At 43.7% G+C, this 19,271-nt stretch overlaps 1 long non-coding RNA gene across 2 annotated transcripts; it reads left to right on the top strand.

Moving 5' to 3' along the window:
* The first annotated feature begins 1,096 nt into the window (after positions 1-1,096).
* LOC130348991 (uncharacterized) lies at positions 1,097-18,810 on the top strand. Of its 2 annotated transcripts, none has more exons than XR_008886432.1 (3): positions 1,097-3,071; positions 10,295-10,991; positions 18,660-18,810. It is a non-coding gene; the product is annotated as an uncharacterized LOC130348991 (long non-coding RNA). The 2 variants fall into 2 exon arrangements; XR_008886433.1 differs by lacking the exon at positions 1,097-3,071 and adding an exon at positions 6,932-7,109.
* Positions 18,811-19,271: the final 461 nt, after the last annotated feature.

A 19,271-nucleotide genomic window follows, 5' to 3' on the forward strand; every position in this document is an offset into this window, starting at 1 on the left:
AGTACTTATCAGCTGCTGTATGCTCCACAGGAAGTTTTGTAGTTCTTTCCAGTCTGACCACAGTGCTCTCTGCTGACACTTCTGTCCATGTCAGGAACTGTCCAGAGCAGGGGAGGTTTGCTATGGGGATTTGCGCCTACTCTGAATAGTTCCTGGCACGGACAGAGGTGTCACCAGAGAGCACTGTGGTCAGACTGGAAAGTAGTACACAACTTCCTGTGGAGCATATAGCAGCTGATAAGTACAGGAAGAATTAAGATTTTTATATAGAAAATTATACCAACTTCTAAATTATTTCTGCCACCAATTGATTTGAAAACATTTTCCCTTTAAGTCATGATCTGAGGAAGGGTTAAAAAAAAAAAAAAAAAAAAAAAGGCAGAGGCTTATGGGACATGAGGTTATAGGTCATGTATCAGACCCGATGATTCCTTGTTCTTATGTATCTGAAGGGTTCCATACACCATGATTTCCTGTGGATTGTATGGTGGAGTCCTGACTCTTCCCGTACCGGTGAGGGGGAGCTGCAGCGTCAGGCACTACAGACAGAGATACCGAGCTGCAGCCCAATCCTGTGACAGCCGACGGGCAGAGTGAACATTATGTAAAATCTTATTCTCCTGGCAACGTACAAGGAGGAAACGTGCCCAACGCTGAGTCCCTGAAGATGATGAAGGTGCAACTTATAACCCGCACCGGCGCAGGATTCTTACCGGGGTGAAGATTCCCTGGAATGACAAATTGTCGGTCACCGCCCGATATATTTATTTTTCTCATGTTCACCTTTCATTTCTTAATGTGAACCTTTCGTATATAAATGTGATAAGTGTTGATGGGTGGGGGTTTGAGGGGTTCTCGCCCTGCTCTCCGGTCCCATAGACTTACATTGTACGGCCGTCACAGTCATGTGATACAGAACCCGAGGATTCACTTACGGGGTAGAATCACAGGTGACGTATTTTCTTCAGCTCATTTAGGTCTTTATTATGCTAATTGGGTAGGAAAATAAGTCAGGTGACCCAACCCTAAAACTACCAATAAAAGATTGTAGAAAAATATTACAAACTGTCCCAATCCTTAAAGGATAAGTGATTCTCCTCATCATGGGAAATAAGACGATGACGATTGGCGGCGCGCAGATCTTCACGTACTCTGTGCACTTTACTATCAGTCAAAGGCGTCTTTTTTTTTTTTTTCCCCTCAGGAGGAAAAATATCACTGTGTAAAACAAAAAATGTATTATGTGTCCACGAGGGCGGCGGCGGCAAACATGGCGAGTATATAAGACAAGACGCACGACGCACATGTGGTGGCAGCTGATACACCATAAGTATAATGGCTGTGCTCTGTATGTACTGGGGACTATAAAACCATCACTGGCACACTGTGACGACATTTACTGACTCCACCCACTGGAGGGCCCTTTCTATTAGAGATATGGCGGTGGTCCCACCCCTGTGTACCCCTATATTAGTCAGGGTAGAAAGCTGGGTGTAAAAAGAAAACCGGGCGGCTTCAGAAAATTACGTGTTTAACTGGATGGAAAACGGTCTTAAGAGCCGAACACAGAGAGTGGGGAGAATGATCTGGACTCTGATTGGTCCCCCGTTACTAGTGGTGACCCCAACGTTCAGTACTGAGACCACTATTGTGTAACGTATTTATTCATATACAAAGTGGGAAGAACAGCTGTCTATATCCTTCCTCTATCTATAGAAGAACAGTAAAGTCTATAGAAAACGTGAAGGAGGAGTAATAGCCTGCAGCAGCATATGTCACCAGGCCCTAGAACATAGGATTCCACAGATTATTACTCCACCTAGGACAAGGAGGGACTTCTCCTCCTCCTCTCCCACACGGGGGGTGGGGGGGGCTCCCTCCTCCTGGAGAAAAGACAGGTGGCATACAGGGTCCCGCCATTGGGAATGGGCACCTAACACCACAAGGCCGTCCAAAAATTCTCTGTCGCTTTAAAAATGTTCATTCAATTCCCATAAATCAAGATGAGAACTTAGTCTTATTAAAACCCATGGTTGGTGGAGTAAAGTGGACGTATATCATAACGTTGTCTTCTGCCCTATAAATTACCAGAACTAAAGTGGGAATATATCAAAAACGAAAAAGCTGCGAGCGTGCGGGTGCAGCGCCATATATTTCAATGAATCCAATTTGTTATAATTTATTTGTTTTAATATTTGCTACATTTTGTATTAAACGTTCAATTCCCAAATTTATAGGTATTTTCTGCATCATAAAAAAGCGCGCTGCCATTTGCCGCTTGTGCAAATCACGAAAATGCCACCACCGCCACCTCATCCGCCGCTGTGAACCTCAGACAAGAGTGACAATTTATGGCCTTCCTGCGTAATACTTCACCTATACATCCAGGAACAGGACTGCAGCCATTAGAGGCCTGGGGTAACCCCGCCGATTATTTATGGTCACTTTCCAAAGCCTTGGGAAGTTGTGCGCTCACGGCGCAATGGTGAACAGTGAGAAAGTCCAGCGAATCCATTGTATTGTGATGACAGGAAGATTGGGTTACACCACACGTCAGCTGCCAGCTTGCTGCAGGCACTCAATTCATCATGGTGGGCTGTTGGATCACAAGCCAGAGAAACTCAGCCTGGCGTGTTATTTTAGTCTTAGAGGACTGTGAGATAAACGGGGCACGAACCGGCCCCCTGGCAGGGTGTCGACCCTTGGCGCCCTCATTAAAGTGTCAATCAAAAAGAGTAATGAAAGAATCCCGGCTCTGTGAACTTCCATTGTTTTCAAACTGTGAGACTTTTACAAGCCAAAAATCTCCCGAGCTCCTCAGAGGGTCCCCTCCTCCCGCACACATTCCCATCTGAGGTTGTGTCACCACGACATTCCTCCCGGCTACTCTACATTGAAGACTTGGAGATTGGACAGACCCATTAGATCCCATGCCTCACAAGGCCACAGACAGGCACCAAACACCCCAGATCTCAGGGAACATGAAGGACCATTGGTTGGACACATGGACTGGGGGCAGATGTACTGGCAGAAGTCTCTACTGATAATTTCGGAGTTTCTCCTTTCACACGGTATGTACAATCGTTCCATAGCTAAACAGTCATCCACAATAAAATAGAACAGACCCAAAGAGGGCAACAAAAATGGAGGAAACTGATGGCCGCTTCACCCACACTGGACCCAATACACAGGGTCATAGTGCGGGGGAACCTGAGAAAGGGTGCATTCACACCACGTTTTGTACATGTGTTGTCCCGGTACCGTATTGTATACGTTACCTTTATAGAGGTCACCATAGTCAGAGTCCCTAGGAACGTCGGGGTCCCTCTTCTGTAGTTATCCCCTTGTCACCCCTCAGTTAGTCAATGACTATATAGAAGTTCATATAAGTATAGATATATGTATATTTAGTTATCTACCTGTTCCGAGAGTAGCAGGACCTGCGGGTCACATGATTAGATTAGCAAAATCATAGAGTTCTAAAGGACCTTTGGTGCTTATAGTCAGGTGATCACCCACAATGTAATGTAACAGTGAGTGACAGCTGATTGGACCAATCCAAAACGGCTCAGCCCCTGCCCATATAATGGAGCTGCAGCCATTAATCTCTCTCTCTTGTTCCTGTGCTGCCAAGCAAGCAGCATCTCTTCTCTCTTGGGGTGCTGACTCTGGAAGAGGTAGGACCTCCGCAGCTTACAAGACGATTTACTAGGCCAAAGCCGTGCGGCCTCGGTCTCTAACATAGCGGATATACTAAGCAATTCCCCGCTACTCACAGTAAGATCACTGGACCTAAACGCACCCTTAAATCCAGCGGATCTCTGCTATACATTCCTTCAGAAGCCCAATTGGGCTTATCTGATCCCAACCGTCTGTCAATCACTGCTCAGCTATATGTATAGAGACTGTTATCTGGACTGTTACTATTGCTGCATGTACAGAAATTCTTCAGTAAAAGTTCCTGCAAGTTTTCAGTTAACAGTGGTTGTGGACAATCCTTTATTTCTGCATCACCTATTGCTCTTGGGAAGGGTGGCAATAGGCCTATCAAGATTACAGAATTTAACCCTCACCCTGGCGTCACGAGTGACAAGGGTTAACAGTGCCCTTAACTATCCTGAACAGCAACACCCTAACTACCCCACACCCCCAAAAGGCTTGTTCCCAATTCTGCCACCACATACATACAGGTGCCGGATCCGGCGGGGGGTGAGGCAAATCGGGCGCTCCCGTACCCCAGCCGAATCAGCCCGTGACTCCATTTACTTTAATGAGCTGACCGGAGTGAAACGGTGACTCCGGTCTGCTCAGTTTTGACCCGTATGCAGTTTTGGACTGGACCTAAAACGGTAGAATACTCTCTCTGATCTGTGGTCCTGTTGTAGACTCAAAGCTTCTGTTAATATGCAAATACGCCCATTTGTGCAATGTAGACAGGAGCCAGCTGTCTGATCTTCCCTGCCCCGCCCCCTCTGCTGCGTATGCCCACTCACCTTTGAATATGCATATCCTCTTCAGAGTGGTCATGTGGGCATAGGCTCAATGTCATTAGGAGGTGACCGCTCTGAAGTGCAGGTCCTTAGGGGTGGAGCATAACACAGCAAATCATTAGCCACCAATCACTGTATCCATGTGGAAAGCTCCACCCCCTCTGACCCCACCCTAGCATAACACAGTCTATCAGTTTTGCCTCTGTCCAGTACAGTCAGATCCCAGACATTACATATAATACATTAAACCCATTCATTGGCTCGGTGCCTATAGTCCAGGATTGATGTGAATATTACCGCTACCTACAATGTTCTCTTTCACTCCGCCCTCAGAGAGAAGCCAAGCACACGGGGACTTTATAGGTCACAACAGAACTAGAAGGTCCCTTCATATTCCAGGTACCACAATGTTTATCCTGGACCGAGAAAGTCGCCTGAAGGTTGAGAAAACACCAAATAGCGACTTTATTACTAATGACTTCAGGGATAAGCAGATTTATACCGCAACATCTTGCTCCCTGGACAGCCATGAATTTACAAAGGAAGCTGCCTGATATTATAAAGTAACTCGAAAGCCGCACAATAAGTAAAACCTCAGACGTCTCTGCTAAAGCCCCTTAAAGGAGTACTCCGGCACGCACTTTTTTCATTTTATCCTATCCAGGCTGCAAAATAAAAGAAAACGCACTTTCTCTTACCGGCCAACGAGCCCGCGGAGCTCCGGTACAGTCCGGTACAGGTGTTGGGTCCCCGGGCTGTATTCTTCTTACTTCCTGTTAGCCCGGCACGTCACACGGAGCTTCAGCCTATCACCAGCCGCAGTGATGTCCCGCCTCTGCTGGTGATAGGCTGAAGCTCCGTGTGACGTGCCGGACTAACAGGAAGTAAGAAGAATACAGCCCGGGGACCCAACACCTGTATCGGAGCTCCGGGGGCTCGTTGGCAGGTAAGATAAAGTGCGTTTTCTTTTATTTTGCAGCCCAGACAGGATAAAATGAAAAAAGTGCGCGCCGGAGTACTCCTTTAAGACATCGGCAGCTGTAGACATCGAGCCAATTATTATCTCCCTCAAAAATATCCCACAAAATAGGCAAAATACACGTCTCCCATTATGGTCGTCTGGACCAGTTTCTAAGAAAAAAGTATAAATTGGGGATCCGGTGGGGCTGGTCCCTATGCCGGGCCATACTGTGGGGTCATACAACCGGCCAGCTGCTTGGGATTCTACGGATTATGGGGCAATTCATAGGAAGGTTGTATTCTCCTCACAATCACTGCTAGAATGGTAAAAGCTGTTGTGGCGCTGGAGGGCGGCATCATACCACGGCACGTGGACCCGGGAACATGCACACAGCTCTGCCAGGTCACATGTTCAGTTCCAAATAAGATCTGTTTTACATTAGTTTTGTGTTTCACCTACCTAACACCAGGATGGTCGTGTCTAGTATGACCAGGCATGAAATACCATTGGGGAGGATATCCGTGTACCCATCTACAGCACTGTTCCCCAATCAGAGGGCTGTTGAAAAACTACAACTCCCAGCATCTTCAGAGGTGGGTATTGGTGAATTGTTACCTAGTATAAAGTTCCCCACACTTTTTGCATTAGGATCCAGATATAGAGCAGTAACCGGAATGCCGCGGAGGTGCCCGACCAGTACTCACCGGGTCACTGTCACATGGAGCGCCAAAGGCTGCAGGAGGAGCCCGGGTAAGGAGCAGAGCCAACACCGCACTACATCCCTGACTGAACACCACTTCATCATGGGTTACTGGGCAGAGCCACCGCTGCCACCAGGCCGTGGGATACCGAGCCAGGAGGCGTAGGGGCAGGTAATGACTGGTTTGCGGCCTGTTTCCGGCGTGGCCTTCTTCTCTGCACTTTTGAGGATCATGAGTCGGCGTTATGACATTTCTGCCTAACAATTAATCGATGTGCGATTATGCAACAACGATTTCCGTTATAGATTTTAATTGATAACGTTGATTAATCGTTGCAGCCCTAGTGCATTTATTAGACTTAAACCAATCCAGGGACCCCAGTGTGGCAGCAGAGCCGGCTTTAACCGGTTAAGGACGTCGGGCGTATCCATACGCCCCCGTTTTAAAGTCCTTAAGGACTGATGGATAGGCCCGTGGGAATTCCGGTCCCCGCCGCTAGCCAGTTGGGGACCGGATCGGGATGCCTGCTGAAATCATTCAGCAGGCATCCTGGCACATCGCCGAGGGGACCCCCCCCCCCCCCCCCATGTCGGCGATCGGAGAAAATCGCACGTCAATTAAGACATGCGATTTTCTCCAATTCTGGGCTGATCGGGTCTCTGGTGACCCGATCAACCGGAAAATAGGGATGATCGGAGTTGGCAGTGACAGCCCCGATCATCCTAAGGGATAGGAGTGAGGTCGCAGTGCTGCGATCTCCTCCTATCCCCTGCCATTAGTCAGAACTGAGTTCTGACCAATGGCAGCGCAGGACAGGGGGTTGCCATGGAAACCCCCCGTTCTGCCCACCCCTGGATGTCGGGCAGAACAGGGGGGAGAAGATGGAGGCCTTTACCTGAGGACCAGATGCGTGGGGCCCGGCGATCATCGCAGACATCAGCGGAGATCACGGCGCAGGTAGGGAATCGAAGGTGGGGGGAGAAATGAAAGCGAAAGTAATGTGATCTTTACTGTGGCAACCACTAGGAAGGCCGGACTGCAACTCCCAGCATGCCCAGACAGCCAAAGGCTGTCTGGGCATGCTGGGAGTTCTAGTTTTGCAACATCTGGAGGGTCACAGTTTGGTGACCACTGTTACAGTGGTGCCCAAATGGTAGCCCTCCAGATGTTGCCAAACTACAACTCTCAGCATGCCTAGACTGGCCAGGCATGCTGGGAGTTGTAGTTCAGTAACATCTGTCCCTTCAGATTTTGCAATTTTCATGATATTTTTTCTGAAAATCGCTGCTCTACTTTGAAGCCCCCTAATTTTTTCAAAAAGTAAAAATATGTCCATTTTATGATGCCAACTAGAGATGAGCGAACTTACAGTAAATTCGATTCGTCATGAACTTCTCGGCTCGGCAGTTGATGACTTTTCCTGCATAAATTAGTTCAGCTTTCCGGTGCTCTGGCGGCTGGAGATTCTTTCCTAGGACTTTATCCACCTTTTCCAGCCCCCAGAGCACGGGAAAGCTGAACTAATTCATGCAGGAAAAACCATCAACTGCCGAGCCGTGAAGTTCGTGACGAATCGAATTTACTGTAAGTTCGCTCATCTCTAATGCCAACATATATTTTCCTTACAAGTAGAGAGCTTCAAAGTTAGAAAAATGCTACATTTTCATGAAATTTTGGGATTTTTGACCAAAAAAGGATACAAGTAACAACGAAAATTTACCACCAAAATAAAGTAGAGAATGTCACGAAAAAACTCAGAATCAGAATAATTGGTAAAAGCGTTTTAGAGATATTAATTCGTAAAGCGACGGTGGTCAGAATTACGAAAAAGGGCTCAGTCCTTAAAGGGGTACTCCGCCCCTAGACATCTTATCCCCTATCCAAAGGATAGGGGATAAGATGTCAGATCGCTGCGGTCCCGCTACTGGGGACCCCCGGGATTGCCGCTGCGGCACCGCGCTATCATTACTGCACAGAGCGAGTTCGCTCTGTGCATAATGACAGGCGATACAGGGGACGGAGCAGCGTGACGTCATGGCTCCGCCCCTCGTGACATCACGGCCCGCCCCCTTAATACAAGTCTATGGCAGGGGCGTGACGACCGCCACGCACCCTCCCATAGACTCGTATTGAGGGGGGTCGGACTGTGACGTCATGAGAGGCGGAGCTGTGATATAACGCTGCTCCGTCCCCTGTATCGCCCGTCATTATGCACAGAGTGAACTCGCTCTGTGCAGTAATGAAAGCGGGGTGCCACAGCGGCAATCCCGGGGGTCCCCAGCAGTGGGACAGCAGTGATCTGACATCTTAAAGGGGTACTCCGCCCCTAGACATCTTACCCCCTAAGGACTGAGCCCTTTTTCGCAATTCTGACCACCGTCGCTTTACGAATTAATATCTACAAAACGCTTTTACCTATTATTCTGATTCTGAGATTGTTTTTTCGTGACATTCTCTACTTTATTTTGTTGGTAAATTTCTCGGCGTTACTTGCATCCTTTTTTGGTGAAAAATCCCCAAATTTCATGAAAATTTAGCATTTTTCTAACTTTGAAGCTCTCTACTTGTAAGGAAAATGGATATTCACAATACATTTTATTTTTATTCACAAATACAATATGTCCACTTTATGTTGGCATCATAAAATGGACATATTTTTACTTTTTGAAAAAATTAGAGGGCTTCAAAGTAGAGCAGCGATTTTCAAAAAATTCAAGGGACAGATGTTACAGAACTACAACTATCGCTTACTGCCCCCGTCCTTTCCCGCACCCCCCCCCCCACCACCACCACCGTCGTTTCCCTACCTGCGCCATTCTCCAGTGACGAACTGCGGTCCCCAGGCATCTTTTTTTCAGGTACCGGCCTCCATCTTCTCCCCCCGTTCTGCCCGACATCCAGGGGTGGGCAGAACGGGGGGGGGGGGGGGGGGGGTTGCCATGGCAACCCAGTATCCTGCACTGCCATTGGTCAGAATCAGTTCTGACCAATGGCAGGGGATAGGAGGAGATTGCAGCACTGCGACCTCGCTCCTATCCCTCAGGATGATAGGGGCTGTCACTGACAGCTCCGATCATCCTTATTTTCCGGGTGATCGTGTCAGAGACCCGATCAGCCCCGAATGGCAGAAAATCGCATGTCTGAATTGACATGCGATTTTCTGCGATCGCCGACATGGGGGGGGGGGGGGTTTCAGGACCCCCCTCGGCGATGTGTCGGGATGCCTGCTGAATTATTTCAGCAGGCATCCCAGTCCGGTCCCCAACCGGCTAGCGGCGGGGATCGGAATTCCCACGGGCGTATGCATATGCCCCACGTCTTTAAAGGGGTATTCCTGGCAAAAACTTTTTTATATATATATAGATCAACTGGCTCCGGAAAGTTAAACAGATTTGTAAATTACTTCTATTAAAAAATCTTAATCCTTCCAATAGTTATTAGCTTCTGATGACTCACGTCCCGGGAGCTGTGCAGTTCCTATGAGGATATTTTCCCATCATGCACAGCTCCTGGGAAGTGACATCATCATTGAGCAGTTAGACAGAAAACTTCAGAAGCTAATAACTATTGGAAGGATTAAGATTTTTTAATAGAAGTAATTTACAAATCTGTTTAACTTTCCGGAGCCAGTTGATATATATAAAAAAAGTTTTTGCCTGGATAACCCCTTTAAGGACTCGGGATGCAGGGCGTATGCATACACCCGGTGTCCTGAAGAGGTTAAAGGGGTTCTCTGCCCTAGACATTTTCTCCCCTATACACATGCAGGTGTATTTGGTAATGCTCATTATGTATTTGTGCAATATTTCTGGTGTTTATCTCCCTTTCTGCCTATATACTCCTACTGTTGGGACTGCTACATGTTACTATGGTAGAATATAGGGTGTGATAGCTTTTTCTTCTGCTTATGTCTTTACTGACTTACCTTTCATGTATTCCGTGATTTCTTTCCTGTGTCATTTTAATACATTTTGATATTGTGTGTACTTAATTATCTTTTCATTATAAATGTTGGAGTGTTTCCCTATTTCTTGGGAGTATATAGTGTTAGTTGGGACACTGTTTTCTACTACCCTGGTTTACGGTTTTAGTCCTCAGGGAGATTTATTTGGAGTCTATTAATGCCTGTTATTTTCTAACAGATGATACCATAACTATGGATTTGCAAGCACCAGAGACCACCTGGCGTCCCCAGGTAGGAACCTTTTTGGCACTACAGGAAATACCACGGGGATTCGGATCAGGATATTAAGACCTTGAAGATGTCATATTGGAACTTGATCCACCGTAGAGTGAAATATGGTGGAACAAGACCACGTTGGAACAGTATGTATCACAACAATTGATCCCTAGAGGCCAACGAATCCAGATCTTCCCTTCGTACAGTGAGACTGATGAAGAATCGAACAGCAGATGGGAAGAAATAAGCAATAAATCATCTTCTGCTTTCATTCAATTCATCATGGAACAGAATACCAAGACCCTGGAGAGGATGATGTCAGACGTAACTAATATAGAAACCGAATTGAAAGAAAAATTGAATGCGACTGATATGGCGGATGGACGTGCTATCTAACAAATGGGAGAAAGATACCCAGGAGGCTACGGTTAAGAAGTTCCATAGAGATCTACGTGATTTACAGAACAACCAGGTGTATAGATGGAAACAACGGAAAGTGACCAATCCAGGAGGTATTACATCCACTATGGCGGCATCAGAAAGTGAGTCCGACACATCCTGAATATCCTCAGAGAGATCGATAAGAAATATACCTAGAAGGAGAAGGAATTATAACCCGAATGGACGCAGGAGAGACAAGCAGAAGTACAGCCAATAAGGTAATCAATCTATCGGACAGAACACGGTCTAATGCACAGATCGAGCTACTTAATTTAGGATTAACTTTCTCCCCCACTTCTAGTATTGACCACTTCAGACAATTAACCCCTTAAGGACCAAGGGCGTACAGGTACGCCCTTGGTCCTGCTCTCCTGATATAACACGGGGTTACACAGTAACCCCGCGTCATATCACGGCGGGCCCAGCGTCATAGTGAAGCCGGGACCCGCCTCTAATAGCGCTCAGCGCCGATCGCGGCGCCGCACGCTATTAACCCTTTAGCCGCGCGCTCAGAGCTGAGCCGCGCGGCTAAAAGCGAAACCGAAAGTGGCCGCCTAGCTCAGTTGGGCTGTTCGGGATAGCCGCGGCTAATCGCGGCATCCCGAACAGCTGACAGGACAGCAAGAGGGCCCCTTCCTGCCTCCTCGCTGCCCAATCGTTGATCACTGGTTTCTTATGAGAAACCAATGATCAGCATAGGAGATCAGTGTGTGCAGTGTTATAGGTCCCTATGGGATAATAATGATCAGTATAAGAGATCAGTGTGTGCAGTGTTACAGTCTCCTATGGGATAATAATGATCAGTATAAGAGATCAGTGTGTGCAGTGTTATAGTCTCCTATGGGATAATAATGATCAGTATAAGAGATCAGCGTGTGCAGTGTTATAGGTCCCTATGAGATAATAATGATCAGTATAAGAGATCAGTGTGTGCAGTGTTATAGCCCCCTATGGGATAATAATAATCAGTATAAGAGATCAGTGTGTGCAGTGTTATAGGTCCCTATGGGATAATAATGATCAGTATAAGAGATCAGTGTGTGCAGTGTTATAGTCTCCTATGGGATAATAATGATCAGTATAAGAGATCAGTGTGTGCAGTGTTATAGTCTCCTATGGGATAATAATGATCAGTATAAGATATCAGTGTGTGCAGTGTTATAGGACCCTATGGGATAATAATGATCAGTATAAGAGATCAGTGTGTGCAGTGTTATAGGTCCCTATGGGATAATAATGATCAGTATAAGAGATCAGTGTGTGCAGTGTTACAGTCTCCTATGGGATAATAATGATCAGTATAAGAGATCAGTGTGTGCAGTGTTATAGGTCCCTATGGGATAATAATGATCAGTATAAGAGATCAGTGTGTGCAGTGTTATAGCCCCCTATGGGATAATAATAATCAGTATAAGAGATCAGTGTGTGCAGTGTTATAGGTCCCTATGGGATAATAATGATCAGTATAAGAGATCAGTGTGTGCAGTGTTATAGTCTCCTATGGGATAATAATGATCAGTATAAGAGATCAGTGTGTGCAGTGTTATAGTCTCCTATGGGATAATAATGATCAGTATAAGATATCAGTGTGTGCAGTGTTATAGGACCCTATGGGATAATAATGATCAGTATAAGAGATCAGTGTGTGCAGTGTTATAGGTCCCTATGGGATAATAATGATCAGTATAAGAGATCAGTGTGTGCAGTGTTACAGTCTCCTATGGGATAATAATGATCAGTATAAGAGATCAGTGTGTGCAGTGTTATAGGTCCCTATGGGATAATAATGATCAGTATAAGAGATCAGTGTGTGCAGTGTTATAGGTCCCTATGGGATAATAATGATCAGTATAAGAGATCAGTGTGTGCAGTGTTATAGGTCCCTATGGGATAATAATGATCAGTATAAGAGATCAGTGTGTGCAGTGTTACAGTCTCCTATGGGATAATAATGATCAGTATAAGAGATCAGTGTGTGCAGTGTTATAGGTCCCTATGGGATAATAATGATCAGTATAAGAGATCAGTGTGTGCAGTGTTATAGGTTCCTATGGGATAATGATCAGTATAAGAGATCAGTGTGTGCAGTGTTATAGGTCCCTATGGGATAATAATGATCAGTATAAGAGATCAGTGTGTGCAGTGTTACAGTCTCCTATGGGATAATAATGATCAGTATAAGAGATCAGTGTGTGCAGTGTTATAGGTCCCTATGGGATAATAATGATCAGTATAAGAGATCAGTGTGTGCAGTGTTATAGGTTCCTATGGGATAATAATGATCAGTATAAGAGATCAGTGTGTGCAGTGTTATAGGTCCCTATGGGATAATAATGATCAGTATAAGAGATCAGTATGTGCAGTGTTATAGGTCCCTATGGGATAATAATGATCAGTATAAGAGATCAGTGTGTGCAGTGTTACAGTCTCCTATGGGATAATAATGATCAGTATAAGAGATCAGTGTGTGCAGTGTTATAGGTCCCTATGGGATAATAATGATCAGTATAAGAGATCAGTGTGTGCAGTGTTATAGGTCCCTATGGGATAACAATGATCAGTATAAGAGATCAGTGTGTGCAGTGTTATAGGTCCCTATGGGATAATAATGATCAGTATAAGAGATCAGTGTGTGCAGTGTTATAGGACCCTATGGGATAATAATGATCAGTATAAGAGATCAGTGTGTGCAGTGTTATAGGTCCCTATGGGATAATAATGATCAGTATAAGAGATCAGTGTGTGCAGTGTTACAGTCTCCTATGGGATAATAATGATCAGTATAAGAGATCAGTGTGTGCAGTGTTATAGGTCCCTATGGGATAATAATGATCAGTATAAGAGATCAGTGTGTGCAGTGTTATAGGTCCCTATGGGATAATAATGATCAGTATAAGAGATCAGTGTGTGCAGTGTTATAGGTCCCTATGGGATAACAATGATCAGTGTGTGCAGTGTTATAGTCTCCTATGGGATAATAATGATCAGTATAAGAGATCAGTGTGTGCAGTGTTATAGGTCCCTATGGGATAATAATGATCAGTATAAGAGATCAGTGTGTGCAGTGTTATAGGTCCCTATGGGATAACAATGATCAGTGTGTGCAGTGTTATAGTCTCCTATGGGATAACAATGATCAGTATAAGAGATCAGTGTGAACAGTGTTATAGGTCCCTATGGGATAATAATGATCAGTATAAGAGATCAGTGTGTGCAGTGTTATAGGTCCCTATGGGATAATAATGATCAGTATAAGAGATCAGTGTGTGCAGTGTTATAGGTCCCTATGCGATAATAATGATCAGTATAACAGATCAGTGTGTGCAGTGTTATAGGTCCCTATGGGATAATAATGATCAGTATAAGAGATCAGTGTGTGCAGTGTTATAGGTTCCTATGGGATAATAATGATCAGTATAAGAGATCAGTGTATGCAGTGTTATAGTCTCCTATGGGATAATAATGATCAGTATAAGAGATCAGTGTGTGCAGTGTTATAGTCTCCTATGGGATAATAATGATCAGTATAAGAGATCAGTGTGTGCAGTGTTATAGGACCCTATGGGATAATAATGATCAGTATAAGAGATCAGTATGTGCAGTGTTATAGGTCCCTATGGGATAATAATGATCAGTATAAGAGATCAGTGTGTGCAGTGTTATAGGACCCTATGGGATAATAATGATCAGTATAAGAGATCAGTGTGTGCAGTGTTATAGGTCCCTATGGGATAATAATGATCAGTATAAGAGATCAGTGTGTGCAGTGTTATAGTCTCCTATGGGATAATAATGATCAGTATTAGAGATCAGTGTGTGCAGTGTTATAGGTCCCTATGGGATAATAATGATCAGTATAAGAGATCAGTGTGTGCAGTGTTACAGTCTCCTATGGGATAATAATGATCAGTATAAGAGATCAGTGTGTGCAGTGTTATAGGTCCCTATGGGATAATAATGATCAGTATAAGAGATCAGTGTGTGCAGTGTTATAGTCTCCTATGGGATAATAATGATCAGTATAAGAGATCAGTGTGTGCAGTGTTATAGTCTCCTATGGGATAATAATGATCAGTATAAGAGATCAGTGTGTGCAGTGTTATAGGTCCCTATGGGATAATAATGATCAGTATAAGAGATCAGTGTGTGCAGTGTTATAGGTCCCTATGGGATAATAATGATCAGTATAAGAGATCAGTGTGTGCAGTGTTATAGGTCCCTATGGGATAATAATGATCAGTATAACAGATCAGTGTGTGCAGTGTTATAGGTCCCTATGGGATAACAATGATCAGTATAAGAGATCAGTGTGTGCAGTGTTATAGGTCCCTATGGGATAATAATGATCAGTATAAGAGATCAGTGTGTGCAGTGTTACAGTCTCCTATGGGATAATAATGATCAGTATAAGAGATCAGTGTGTGCAGTGTTATAGGTCCCTATGGGATAACAATGATCAGTATAAGAGATCAGTGTGTGCAGTGTTATAGTCTCCTATGGGATAATAATGATCAGTATAAGAGATCAGTGTGTGCAGTGTTATAGGTCCCTATGGGATAATAATGATCAGTATAAGAGATCAGTGTGTGCAGTGTTATAGTCTCCTATGGGATAATAATGATCAGTATAAGAGATCAGTGTGTGCAGTGTTATAGTCTCCTATGGGATAATAATGATCAGTATAAGAGATCAGTGTATGCAGTGTTATAGTCTCCTATGGGATAACAATGATCAGTATAAGAGATCAGTGTGTGCAGTGTTATAGGTCCCTATGGGATAATAATGATCAGTATAAGAGATCAGTGTGTGCAGTGTTACAGTCTCCTATGGGATAATAATGATCAGTATAAGAGATCAGTGTGTGCAGTGTTATAGGTCCCTATGGGATAATAATGATCAGTATAAGAGATCAGTGTGTGCAGTGTTACAGTCTCCTATGGGATAATAATGATCAGTATAAGAGATCAGTGTGTGCAGTGTTATAGGTCCCTATGGGATAATAATGATCAGTATAAGAGATCAGTGTGTGCAGTGTTATAGTCTCCTATGGGATAATAATGATCAGTATAAGAGATCAGTGTGTGCAGTGTTATAGGTCCCTATGGGATAATAATGATCAGTATAAGAGATCAGTGTGTGCAGTGTTATAGTCTCCTATGGGATAATAATGATCAGTATAAGAGATCAGTGTGTGCAGTGTTATAGTCTTCCATGGGATAACAATGATCAGTATAAGAGATCAGTGTGTGCAGTGTTATAGGTCCCTATGGGATAATAATGATCAGTATAAGAGATCAGTGTGTGCAGTGTTATAGGTCCCTATGGGATAATAATGATCAGTATAAGAGATCAGTGTGTGCAGTGTTATAGTCTCCTATGAGATAATAATGATCAGTATAAGAGATCAGTGTGTGCAGTGTTATAGTCTTCCATGGGATAACAATGATCAGTATAAGAGATCAGTGTGTGCAGTGTTATAGGTCCCTATGGGATAATAATGATCAGTATAAGAGATCAGTGTGTGCAGTGTTATAGGTCCCTATGGGATAATAATGATCAGTATAAGAGATCAGTGTGTGCAGTGTTATAGTCTCCTATGGGATAATAATGATCAGTATAAGAGATCAGTGTGTGCAGTGTTATAGTCTCCTATGGGATAATAAGGATCAGTATAAGAGATCAGTGTGTGCAGTGTTATAGGTCCCTATGGGATAACAATGATCAGTGTGTGCGGTGTTATAGGTCCCTATGGGATAATAATGATCAGTATAAGAGATCAGTGTGTGCAGTGTTATAGGTCCCTATGGGATAATAATGATCAGTATAAGAGATCAGTGTGTGCAGTGTTATAGTCTCCTATGGGATGACAATGATCAGTATAAGAGATCAGTGTGTGCAGTGTTATAGGTCCCTATGGGATAATAATGATCAGTATAAGAGATCAGTGTGTGCAGTGTTATAGTCTCCTATGGGATAATAATGATCAGTATAAGAGATCAGTGTGTGCAGTGTTATAGGTCACTATGGGATAATAATGATCAGTATAAGAGATCAGTGTGTGCAGTGTTATAGGTCCCTATGGGATAACAATGATCAGTATAAGAGATCAGTGTGTGCAGTGTTATAGGTCCCTATGGGATAACAATGATCAGTGTGTGCGGTGTTATAGGTCCCTATGGGATAACAATGATCAGTGTGTGCAGTGTTATAGTCTCCTATGGGATAATAATGATCAGTATAAGAGATCAGTGTGTGCAGTGTTATAGGTCCCTATGGGATAACAATGATCAGTGTGTGCGGTGTTATAGGTCCCTATGGGATAACAATGATCAGTGTGTGCGGTGTTATAGGTCCCTATATATAACACTGCAAAAAAAAAGTGAAAAAAAAAAGTGAATAAAGATCATTTTACTCCTTCCCTATTAAAAGTTTGAATCACCCCCCTTTTCCCATTAAAAAAAAACACAGTATAAATAAAAATAAACATATATGGTATCACCGCGTGCGGAAATGTCCGAATTATAAAAATATATAATTAATTAAACCGCTCGGTCAATGGCGTACGCACAAAAAAATTCCAAAGTCCAAAATAGTGTATTTCTGGTCCCTTTTTATATAATTTAAAAATGAATAAAAAGCGATCAATAAGTCCTATCAATGCAAAAATGATACCGTTAAAAACTTCAGATCACAGCGCAAAAAATGAGCCCTCATACCGCCCCAAACACGGAAAAATAAAAAAGTTATAGGGGTCAGAAGATGACAATTTTAAACATATACATTTTCCTGCATGTAGTTATGATTTTTTCCAGAAGTGCGACAAAATCAAACCTATATAAGTCGGGGATCATTTTAATCGTAAGGACCTACAGAATAAAGATAAGGTGTAATTTATACCAAAAAATGTACTGCGTAGAAACGGAAGCCCCCAAAAGTTACAAAACGGCGGCTTTTTTTCAATTTTGTCGCACAATGATTTTCTTTTCCGTTTCACCGTAGATTTTTGGGTAAAATGACTGACGTCATTACAAAGTAGAATTGGTGGCGCAAAAAATAAGCATCATATGGATTTTTAGGTGCAAAATTGAAAGAGTTATGATTTTTTAAAGGCAAGGAGGAAAAAACTAAAATGCAAAAACGGAAAAAACCCCGGTCCTTAAGGGGTTAAGGACCTACATTTATTCGCTAGGAGACTCATTTTTAAAAAGATTTTTCACCATACCACTACCTCACATTTTTGCACGACTCGCGAGGAAATGGAAGCACTGACAAATTTGGAAAGCCTGATGGAGGAACAACACCACTCTGATATACCATCTACTGATTGGTTCCCGGCAGATCTTCGTGTAAAATCAAGTAAGTTCCCACCTTTTGCCATGAACCCCAATGTGGAACTATTTGTGCAGTTGTGTAGTGAAGAAATGAATGGGATATCAAGAGATAGAAGTCATGATAACTGCGCAGGTGCATAGAGAGCAGCCATTAAAGAAATGAGAGATGTTGTTATCAAGCCATCAGACAAAGGGGGTAACGTGGTAATGTGGCCGGGGAAATTATATGAGAAAGAGGCACTACGCCAATTAAGAGAGTCGGCATGCAACCAACGCTTAACGTTTAACCCCCTTCAGAAATTTCAGAATGAATTACACAAAATTCTGACTGATGCTAATGCACAGGGTCTAATCACGTCGCAACAAATGGAATGTTTAATGGTACCTAATCCTACCATTTCAACATTCTATATGTTGCCAAAGGTACATAAAAATTAGCAACAACCACCGGGGCGCCCAATAGTTGCAGGTTGCAACAACATGTGCGAACCAATATGTAAAATGATTTATCATATCTCATGGCAGCATGTGGAGACTTTACCATCTTTCTTACAGGACACGACTGATGCCCTCTTGGGGGCATTCAATTGGATCAAGAAGCATTTATAGTGACTTGCGACGTGGAGGCGCTATATACCTCTATTCGACACGAGGATGGCCTCGAAGCAACAAGATTCTTTCTATCCATGACAGACAATACTCCCGAATTTGGTGAGTTCATCATCCAAATCCTTAAGTTTGTGCTTACGCATCATTTTTTCATGTTCCGGGAGACATTTTATGTCCAAAAACAAGGCACGGCCATGGGCGCGGCATGCGCAGCGGCCTACGCCAACCTGTTTCTAGGTTATTGGGAGAGAAAGATCTTTTTGACAGATCCACATCCCATGATTGATAGAGTGCAGTGCTGGGCCCGCTATATAGATGACATTATATTTATATGGCAGGGCCCAGCAGCAGAACTCCAGAGATTCATGTCGGACCTTAATGACAATAATCTTAACATTAAGTTAACATACAAATATGGCCGTCATGACATGGACTTTCTTGATATTAAATTTCATGTGGATGATGAGGGGATGATTCAATCAGACCTATATAGGAAAACAACTGCTGTTAACTCACTTTTAAAATATGAATCTTCACATCCTAGGAAACTGGTGCAGA

This window comes from Hyla sarda, unplaced genomic scaffold, assembly GCF_029499605.1.
Source record: "Hyla sarda isolate aHylSar1 unplaced genomic scaffold, aHylSar1.hap1 scaffold_901, whole genome shotgun sequence".
In the NCBI taxonomy this organism is placed as follows: Eukaryota; Metazoa; Chordata; class Amphibia; order Anura; family Hylidae; genus Hyla; species Hyla sarda.